This window comes from Miscanthus floridulus, chromosome 3 (assembly GCF_019320115.1).
Source record: "Miscanthus floridulus cultivar M001 chromosome 3, ASM1932011v1, whole genome shotgun sequence".
Classification (NCBI taxonomy): Eukaryota; Viridiplantae; Streptophyta; class Magnoliopsida; order Poales; family Poaceae; genus Miscanthus; species Miscanthus floridulus.
The window spans coordinates 106,612,470-106,623,486 of NC_089582.1; the positions used below are offsets into that span (position 1 = coordinate 106,612,470).

Sequence of the window (11,017 nt, forward strand, 5' to 3'; positions counted from 1 at the left end):
GCTTTAGTTGAGGTGTATATCGATGATCCCCAAATATATGTCCAAGTGTCAAGCGGAGGTGAGAGTTCAACATCATGAAGAAGAATTTCTAGGTATTGTAGTTGTCGGAAGGATTGTATCGAAAAGGATAGATGAAATTAAAGGGACCGTAACGGCTAAGAGGGGGCTGAATTAGGTCACTAAAAATTAAAGTCCAGAAAACTTATAAAAACTTACACGAGTCTATTTTGGACGGGTGGGCAATGGCCGAGGTGAGGCCGTACCGCGGGACGGAGATGGGAGCATGACAGATGTGCACGCGGGTGGGTGAGCGTGGGGGGGGGGGGAGATGACACGGCGGGGGAGCACTACAAAATTGGGGGAGTGTGAGAGAGATGAGAAAGGGAGAGGAAGAGATAGACAGGAGGGGAAAGATGAAACTGTTAAAGGAGAAATAAATAAAGGAAGAAGATACAAAAGAACAAAGAAAAGAGAAAATAAAAAGCATTATTGTCATTTCATGAACTAGGGAGCGTGCCCATACGTTGCTACGGGACAACTAAATCTTTTATACTAAAAACACACGGATCGCACGATAAGATAACAATACTGTTAAATTAAATATCGATGTCAAAGTGACATTTAATTCAAAAAGCAAAGTTCGTGAAATTAACACAGTCACGGAGAACTCGACGTCGCAGGCTCACAAACTCTACTAAATAGACTTTTCGTGATACGGCTACGATAATTTTTTATATCGGCGGAAAGAATTCTACGATATCCATTTCTTTCATGCGCCAATACATCCATGAATAAGTTACACTGCATCTCCATATAATCATGTACACACAGGTTCGAGTATATATGTAAATAGGCTTGTGCCCGTGCGTTGCTACGGGATAGCTAAACTTTTGTACTAAAAACACACGGATCGCACGATAAGATAACAATACTATAAAAGTATATGACTAACGTTAAAGTGACATTTAATGCAAAAAACTAAGTTCGTGAAATTTACACAGTTACAGAGAGCATGGCGTCATGGGCCCACAAACTCTACTATGTAGATCTTTCCGTGATGCGGCTAAGATCATCTTTTATACTGGCAGACATAGATTTTCGATATCCATTTCTTTCGTGCGCCAATAAATTCACGAATAAGTTCCACCACATCTTCATACCATCCTGTACACGGCCCTAGCAAGCGAATTAGCCACAATTTATATAATTAATTTTATAATTAGATCATGTTTAGTCCTCCTAATTGATATCTAAAAATTCAATGCGACAGGGACTAAAGTTTAATTCTAGGATTCAAACACCCCCTAACTCTCGACTCCTGCTGGCTGCTCACTTGCACCACCATGCCTATGTGTCTGCACGTATATCTCTAATGTCAGATTGTCTAAGATGGTCTTTATTGTCCATCCTTTAAAAATATCATAACTTTAAGTTTGCCATTTGTGTATGCTGTAGGATTGTGATGCTTTGCATTGATTCATGAGAGTCGAAATTTTTGATGCCATTATGATGTCTAAGCTTACCAATTAGATAAAGACGAACTCGATTGTTAAAATATTTTCAACACTGTCTTCATATACTCCATCTGTCCCAAAATAGAATTCATTCTCGCTTCCCGAGAAGTCAACTTTTTTTTTTAACTTCGACCAATTATATATAAAAGAATATTAATATTTATAATACATAATTAGTATCATTATATAGACCATTAAATATATTTTCATAATATACTTATTTGGAGATATAAATGTTGCACATATTTTTTATAAACCTAGTCAAAGTTGAGAAAGTTTGACCTGCACACATTCCATAACGACTTATATTTTGGGGCAGAGGAAGTATATGCTAATGGGAGTAGTCAACTGGAAGTCGTGATGAGCACAACAATACTTTCATATTATATGCTAATTGGAGCACGAAGAAACGCAGGAGAATGGACCTATATACGAATGGTGAGAATATTCGTTTAGGAAATTGCAGAAGGTTCACCAGTCTCACTATTTATAACTTGCATATCTTTTATTTGGCACCACTGATATTCTTAAGGAGCAGTCACTTTTTAATTTTAGGTCTGCATGCTGAAAACACTAAAATTAAGGACCAACCTTATTGAGTCGTCTTGCTTGATCTTTGCTAATTGTTTCCTTCCATGCATGATTATTGTTTCCTTCTATGCATGTGGCCTCAGGTGATCGATTTGTTTCCTTCAAAGCAGACGGAGATCGCAGGGATGATAATTTCTTTTTGTATCGCGCGGGGTATCGCATGGCCGGAAGGGAGGAATCTTGCTTGATCTTTGCCAATTGTTTTCTTCCATGCATGATTATTGTTTTCTTCCATGCATGTGGCCTCAGGTGATCGATTTGTTTCCTTCAAAGCAGGCGGAGATCGTAGGGATGACAATTTCTTTTTCTATCGCGCGGGATATCACATGGCCGGAAGGGAGGAGCGATTCAAAAAAAATTGCACTAAAAAATAGTCTTACTTTTAGTCTTTTTGGTTGTATAGGAGAAGGAGATTTTATCTACTAGAAGCCGCTGTTTTGTCAAACCTTCTTTTAACTAGTAAACACATTTTATCTACTATAGAAGCGACTATTTTGTCAAATGTCCTTTTAACCAGTGAACCACAACTAGATCAGTTTTAGCTAGAGTTCAAGCTCTTTCATACCAACCCTAAATCTGCAATCAATCATATCGCATCCGATTGTATTTGTGGGTAGAAGAATTTTTTTGAAGGGCGTTAGTTAGCTAGGTTCTTTTTTTTCACAGTTCGATAGTCCGAAGCAGTGGTCAGAAGAGTCAAAGTCGTGGCCTTAGATTTGTGTGCCTCGTTTTGGTCAGAACACACAAAAGATTATAATCAAGTTTGGACTCATCAGATGGTGATCGAAAATCCTCCACCGAATGTATCAGCAACAATAAGTTTATAGGACTCCAAAAACGTAAAAGCAAACAACAACAATATGAATTCGCCAGCAGGTTTTCAGACATATGAGCCGCAGACCATACACTTAGCCTATTCGCTTGCTCGTATCTGTCTTATAAGCCATGGTTTATCAGTCAACGAATAATATTTTTCTCTCACACCAAACCAGCCAACAATACTTTCAGCCATGGCTTATAAGCCAAACCAGCCCAAGCGAACAGGGCGTAGAATTGTGCACAAATGCAATGTACGAACGCCCACGAGATCGCAAGAATCCTACAGGTTAACAAATCTGGCAATGGCGTCGTCCTGCGCGACAGCGTCGACGCACGCGAAGTCGACGAGGTGGAAGCAGTGGCCCTGTCCGTTCACCTCGAGGACCTCCACCTCCCCGGCCCATTCGCTGGCCCTAAGCTCCCTCGGTCGCGGCACACGTCCTTCTCCGCGAGGCACACAAGGACGCGCGCGCACGCGAGCCCGTCCAGCCTAGGCGCGCCGGCTGCGAGCGGGTTGATCCAGGGGTCGTCCACGCCCGAGGTGCCCGGGCACACCACGCGCCACATGGTCACCACGTTCTCGACCAGCACAGGGTCCGTCTCCTAGGAGGCCACCCGGTCGGCTCCGAGGAAGTAGGGGTGCACGAGTGCGACGCCGCTGATGCGGGCGCCGTGCGGGAGGGGCTCAGCGTCGGCGCGCATCGCCATGTGGTGAGCGATGTTGGCGCCCGCTCTGTCGCCGCCGACGCTCAAGCGGGAGAAGACGCTGTGGTCGGTGAGCCAGGGTTGTTAGATTGATCTCTAATCCCAACTGGACCCAACGGCCCAGTTGGGCCTTTGATACGCGCCCTGATCGGGGGCGCCCAGCCCACCATGGCTGGGGGGCCCTGTCACACTACGCTATAAAAAGAGGTGGGGGCCGACGGCTCTTATTACAAGGTTGATCTGAGCCGAGCTCCCCACCGACATCTAAACCCTAATCCGATCAGAGAGGGGCGCAGCCAGTGACGGGAAGCCACCAGTCGTGTCACCTCCGGACTGCGTCACCGGACTTCACTGCCTTCACCGTCGGTCGCCACTGCCCATCACTGATGTCCTCTTCCCCAACCATCGCTGCCCTAGCGCAGATCGACTCCATGGTGGACACGAGTATATCTTCCACTGCGGTGTCAGGTTCAACACCTTCTTCCTTCCTTCTCTTTCTCTCGTTCTACATGCTCTAGTAGACGTTCTAGGTTTTGTGATACTATTCAACAGCAAGAACCCCCTCCGATCTATCCCTAGTATGATCTACAGTTCTAACAATGGTACCAGAGCCATCGGTTTCTAGTATTTTTAGATCTAGAATGGGTAAACCGATTAGAAAAGGAAAAAGAAGGTTAGATCCGGTGCGGCTCTAACAAGAACAGAGGGTTCAGATGAACCCTAACCCTAATTAGGTGAAAGAAAGAAGAAGGAGGGCTCGGTTTCACGTCTAAACTGAACCCTAAAACCCGCAATCAATTCGGGAAAAAGAACAACAGTGAAACCCTAACCCTAACCCTAACCCTAATCCCCAAACCGGATGAAATCCAAGAAGAAAATCCAAAAGCAGATGAAGAAAAGGATATGGGGATGTTGGGGGAAAGGGAGGCCTACCTTGCTGCTGCGCAGCGCTGCTGTCTCGCCGGCGCGCGGGGAGAAGAAGGCCGAGTCAGGGGCGTTGCTCGCCGGGCTTCAGCCAAAGAGGTGCCGCGGCCAGGCCGCTCGACGGCGGTGTGCTCACCCGCTGGGGAGCGCGCATGCCGGCGAGGGGGCCGACAACGACGCCATGGCTGCCCGCTCCACCGTCATCGCTCTCGGTGGCTCGCTGGGTGCTGTTGTGCTGAGGAGAGAAGAGAGAGCGGCGAAGAGAGAGAGAGAGAGCAAAGTGAAGAAGGGCCGCTAGGGTTTTGGGTCAGATGACGCGGCGGCGTTTTATTCGAGCGATATCGCCGCTCGTCCATCGGATCGGCGCAGACGGCTTAGATCGAGCGGGCCAGCGATGCGGCCCAGGCGGGCATGCGCGGCCGAGTGACTTTGTCGGCCTAGGCCTAGGTTGCGGCCTGGGTACGGCCGGGCGTCGTGCAAGGGAGGTAGGCCAGGCCGAATTCCCGGCTGGGCCGAATGAACAGTGATGAATTGAATCAGTTTTTTCTTTTTTCTTTTTTCCAGTAAATGTTTATTTCCTAGAAAATGGATAAATGGCTTAAAGAAAATAGAAAAGAGAATTTTCCTGTGGGTAAAATTCACAAAATTGAGATCATTTTTTCGCTGCGTATTTAAAGATGTATTTTTCATTATTAAATTCGAACCAACGGGAGAATTTAATTTTGAAAATGGATATGTTTTATTATAGTATTGTTATTATTCTGACCAACGTTGATTAATGGCAATATTATGATGAGTTCTTTGTCATACATTAATTCTATTTCTGCCCAACGGTGATGTAGATTTAATGTATAAACAGTTGTATGTTTTAATTTTGACCAACATTGGAATCAAGGCATACAATTGTTGTCATTATTTATGTTCTCACGCTATATGAATTGTGTTTTCAGGCGGATACAACTTGATGGGTTGTATCAAAGAGATCCCCACTCTCAAAGGTGATAACTAAATGGAGTGGAAGAAAAAGATAGACCTGACCTTCATCTTGGTTGAGGTGGACTGGGTAGTCACCACACCGTGTCCCATAGAGCCTGTGGCACCGGTGAGGGAGACAAACGAAGCTGATGCCGCTTGGGCAACCAAAGAGAGGGATTTTGCATCCCAAAGAATATCCTATGACCTTGAGCATAGGAAGTGGATCACTGTCAACAAGAAATGTTTGCTGTGATAAAGAACACGATTGAGCCTGTAATTGTGGGCTCAATCCTAGAGTGTGACACCATCACTGAGTACCTTGAAAGAATAAAGAGTCAGTTCACTGGCTCTTTAAAGATATATGCTACCCAACTGATAAAGCAGCTAATGACAGAGAGGTACTTAGGTAATGGTGGCATAAGAGAGCACATACTAAGGATGAGCAATTTGACATCCAAGCTAAAACCAATGGATCTAGCTCTCAAGGAAGAGTTCCTCATCCATCTAATTTTTGCTTTCTTACCAAAAGAGTTTGACACTTTTGTTGTCAACTACAACATACAGCCCGAGAAGTGGGACATGGAGAGGCTCATGGCTATGTGTGTGCAAGAGGATGAGAGAATGAAAGCTGCCAATGGTGGCTCTATCAATTATCTGAAAGATAACAAGAAAAAGAATACTAATCCTAACTTCTCCTCAAAGTCAAAGGGAAAGGGTCCCATGTTGCATCAACCTCAGCAGAATAAGTTCATAGTAGAGAAAGACCAGTGTCTCTATTGTAAGAAGACGGGGCATTATAAGAAAGATTATCCCGATTACTTAAAGATGATCATGGCAAAGAAAGGTGAGAACATTATTACATTCAGAAATGAATTTCTGTATGTACAGTATTCGAAATCTACTTGGTGGATTGACTCAGGTACAACTGTTCATGTTGCTAATTCTTTATAGGGATTCCGTTCGACGAGGACTATGCAAAGAAGCGAAAGACACGTTAAAGTTGCAAATAGAGTCTGAGCAGAAGTTGAAGCCGTTGGCGATCTTTCTCTAGAGCTTACTGATGGTTTCAAACTTATACTTAGAGATGTTCTTTATGTTCCCTCGTTATAGAGGAACTTGATTAGTATTTCATGTTTGGACAATGATGGATATGATTGCCATTTTGGAAATGGCAAATGTAAGATAACATTTAATAATGCATGTGTTAGTCTTGCTATCTTACAAAATGAGCTTTATTTGTTATCACTACGTGATGATGTAAATGTTGTATGCGATAATGAGAATGTTGCGTGCAACAATATGAATGTATCCTCGTCTGTGGATGTAAACAGAAAACGAAAGAGAGCTCACGATGCATTATCAAAATTATGGCACTGTCATTTAGGCCATATTTCGAGGGAGAGAATAGAAAGACTAGTTAAGAATGATATTCTTCCTCTATTAGAGCTCTCAGATTTAGAACAATGCAAAGATTGCATTAAAGGAAAGTATGTAAAGAAAATTAAGAAAGATGCCAAACGAAGTGCAGGAATTCTACAGATTATTCACACAGACATCTGTGGTCCGTTTCCTGTAAAGAGTGTGGATGGTTATAATTCATTCATAACATTCACAGATAATTACTCCGGTTATGGCAATATTTATCCAATAAAAACAGAACAGAAGCACTGGATAAATTTAAGATATTTAAGGCAGAAGTTGAAAACCAACACAATTTAAAGATTAAGATAGTCAGGTCCGACCATGGGGGGAGTACTACGGTCGGCATACCCCATATGACCAAGTTCCTGGACCTTTTGCAAGGTTTCTACAGGAGAATGGCATAGTAGCCTAGTATTCTACACCGGGCAAACCTCAACAGAATGGAGTAGCTAAAAGACACAATCGTACCCTGATGGATATGGTGCGTAGTATGATAAGTTACTCCACCTTACCATTGGGCCTATGGATGAAGGCGTTAAAAACCGCCATTCATATTCTCAACAGAGTACCAAGTAAGTCAGTGCCCAAAACACCGTATGAGTTATGGACAGGAAGAGTACCCTCAATAAACCACTTACGTGTGTGGGAGAGTCCTATTGAGGCTAAAGTATTTAACTCAAACATTGGGAAGCTAGATCAAAAAACAATAAGTTATCATTTTATTGGCTACCCAAAAAAATCAAATGGTTTTCATTTCTACTGTCCAGATAGACATACAAAGTTTATGGAAACGAGACATGCTGTCTTTCTAGAGGATGAAATAATAAGTGGGAGCATGGTAGCTCGAGAAATTGACCTTGAAAAGAAGCAGGTGTATGTGCCCACTCCGATGATTTATGAGCCATTTTTCTCACTACCTGTTGTCGTTGCACCGACAGTACAAGATATTGTGGTGCCAACACCTGTTGTTATTCCGCCTGTGGCAACAATGAATAATGATGAGGAACCTGTTCTTCAGGATCCTATAGAACCAATTGCCACACATGAGGGGGAGCAACAACAGCCTCAAACAGAAGATGTGCCCAATGTGATGGCCCCTAAAAGGTCTTAAAAAGTTAGAAAATCAGCTATTCTAGCTGATTATGAAATGTACAACACTAAGAAATTTCAAATAGAAGATGATCCCACCTCATTTGAAGAAGCCATAAGAAGTGATCATTCATCAAAGTGGCTTGAGGCTATGAAAGATGAAATAAAATCTATGAATGCCAATAAAGTTTAGAATTTGTAGATAATTCCTAAAGGAGCCAAAATAGTAGGTTGTAAATGGGTCTACAAAATAAAGCTTGATTCTCAAGGAAATATAGAGAGATATAAAGCATGACTTATGGCAAAAGGCTTTACGCAAAGAGAAGGGATTGATTACAATGAGACCTTTTCTATAGTCTCATGTAAGGATTCCTTCAGAATCATAATGGCATTAGTGTCATATTACGATTTAGAATTATATCAGATGGATGTAAAGACGATATTTCTCAACGGGGACTTGGAGAGAGTGTTTACATGGCACAACCGAAAGGTTTTGTCATAGAAGAAAAAGAACGAATGGGATGCCGCCTAAAGAAATTCATTTATGGATTAAAACAAGCTTCAAGACAGTGGTACTTGAATTTTGATTAGACAATAAGGAATTTTAGGTTTAAAGAGAATGTAGAGGACAATTGTGTCTATACAAAGTTTAAGAATGAGAAGTTTATCTTTCTTGTCCTATATGTGGATGATATCTTACTTGCTAGTAGTGATGTCAGTCTACTACTAGAGATAAAGAAGTTCTTGTGCTGAAAATTTGATATAAAAGATCTTGGTGAAGCTTCGTTCGTTCTAGGGATCGAGATTCACTGAGATAGAAGTAAAGTGGTATTAGGACTGTCACAAAAGGCATACATAGAAAAGATCTTAAAGAAATTCAGTATGCACAAATGTAGTCCCTCACCTGCTCCTATAGTCAAGTAGTTCTTCACACGCTCCTATAGTCAAGGGCGACAAATATGGCGATTTTCAATGCCCTAGGAACCAATATGAGATCGATCAAATAAAAGCGGTTTCATATGCTTCAGCTGTCAGAAGCTTGCAATATGCTCAAGTATGCACGCACCTTGATTTGGCATTTGTTACTGGGTTATTTGGTAGATTCCAGAGTAATCCTGGAACAGAACACTGGAAATTGATAAAGAAAGTTTTACGTTATTTGCAAGGAACAAAAGACCTCATGATAATGTATAGAAGATCTGATTCATTCTATATAGTGGAATATTCAGATTCTGATTATGCGGGAGATGATAGAAAATCCACGTCTGGATCTGTATTCACTCTCGCAGGGGGAGCTATTTCATGAAAAAGTTCAAAGCAAACCGTCACTACATCGTCTATAATGTATGCCGAGTTTGTAGCGTGTTATGAGGCAACAGGGCAGGTGAACTGGCTAAAAAAGTTTATACCCGGTTTGAAGGTGGTTGACGACATCTATAGACCACTTAAGTTATACTGCGATAATAATCTGACAGTACAGTATGATCATAATAATAAGTCAAGTGGTGCTGCCAAATACATTGATATAAAATATTATGTTGTGAAAGATAAAGTCCGGGATCAAGTCATAAGTTTTGAGCATATACGTACAGTAAATATGCTCGTGGATTTGCTTACAAAAGGCTTACCATCCAACGTGCTCAGAGAACATGTAGCTAGCATGGGTTTAAGGGAAAGCCTATAATTCCTGGACAAAAGAATGCCCAAAGATAAGTATATATTTTAGAATAGAGTAGTGTATTGTAGCTGTTAAATCTATCGGTAATGGACCGTGACGACGAGACATACTCTATGCGTTAATCTGTAATAGAATGAACAAAAATAAATGATATGAAAGTGAATGATGAAAAGAGATCAAGGAGAAGGTTGTTAGATTGATCTCTAATCCCAACTGGACCCAACGACCAAGTTGGGCCTTTGATTCGTGCCCTGATCGGGGGCGCCCAGCCCACCATGGCTGGAGGGCACCTGTCACACTGCGCTATAAAAAGAGGTGGGGGCCAACGGCTCTTATTACGAGGTTGACCTGAGCCGAGCTCCCCACCGACATCTAAACCCTAATCCGATCAGAGAGGGGCGCATCCAGTGACGGGAAGCCACCAGCCGCGTCGCCTTCGGACTGCGTCACCGGACTTCACTGCCTTCACCGCTGGTCGCCACTGCCCATCACCGACGTCCTCTTCTCCGACCATCGCTGCCCTAGCGCAGATCAACTCCATGGCGGACGCGAGTGTATCTTCCACTGCGGTGTCAGGTTCAACACCTTCTTCCTTCATTCTCTTTCTCTCGTTCTACATGCTCTAGTAGACGTTCTAGGTTTCGTGATACTATTCAACAGCAAGAACCCCCTCGGATCTATCCCTAGTACGATCTACAGTTCTAACAAGGGTTCCTCACCGGATCTCGTGGCGTGTGCGTGGGAGGCGACCCAGACGAGCGCCCGCTAGGAGTCGTCGTACGCGGCGGGGAGCGGGTGCTCGGGCGTGAGGCGGTACTCGACGGAGACGACTATGCACGGGCACGCGCGGCGAGGGAGGTAAGGTAGGCGTGGAAGACGAAGTTGAAGGCGGTGTGGAGGCAGAAGCTGCCGCCGTGGAAGTACACGAGGAATGGAAGCTTCTTCCTGCTCCCGCCGTTGTCTTTGGTCGGCGGGAGGTAAAGGCGGACGGCGACGTCTGGGGAGACGGCGCGGTCCTTGGAGGCGACGCCCATGGAGGCCGGGACGGGGTCGGAGCCGAAGAAGCGCTCCATGCGGCCGCTCTTGTAGACGCGGATGAACTGCGCCATCTCGAAGATGACCTCATCTTCGCTAGCACCGGAGCCGGCCATGGTGGGTCGTGCCATCGTGGTGTGGCCTGGGAAGGCGAGTGCCGAGCAGATTGAAGTGCGGTCGCCGCAGGATCCACGTCTTCACGTTTAAGCGCCGCCGCCTGCCAGCCAGCAACGGTTGGCTTGTGTTGAATGCGGGAGGCGTTGAC

General features: G+C 44.0%; 1 pseudogene; it reads right to left on the minus strand.

Moving 5' to 3' along the window:
• Positions 1 to 3,204: 3,204 nt before the first annotated feature.
• LOC136546375 (tuliposide A-converting enzyme 1, chloroplastic-like) lies at positions 3,205 to 10,868 on the minus strand (annotated as a pseudogene).
• Positions 10,869 to 11,017: the final 149 nt, after the last annotated feature.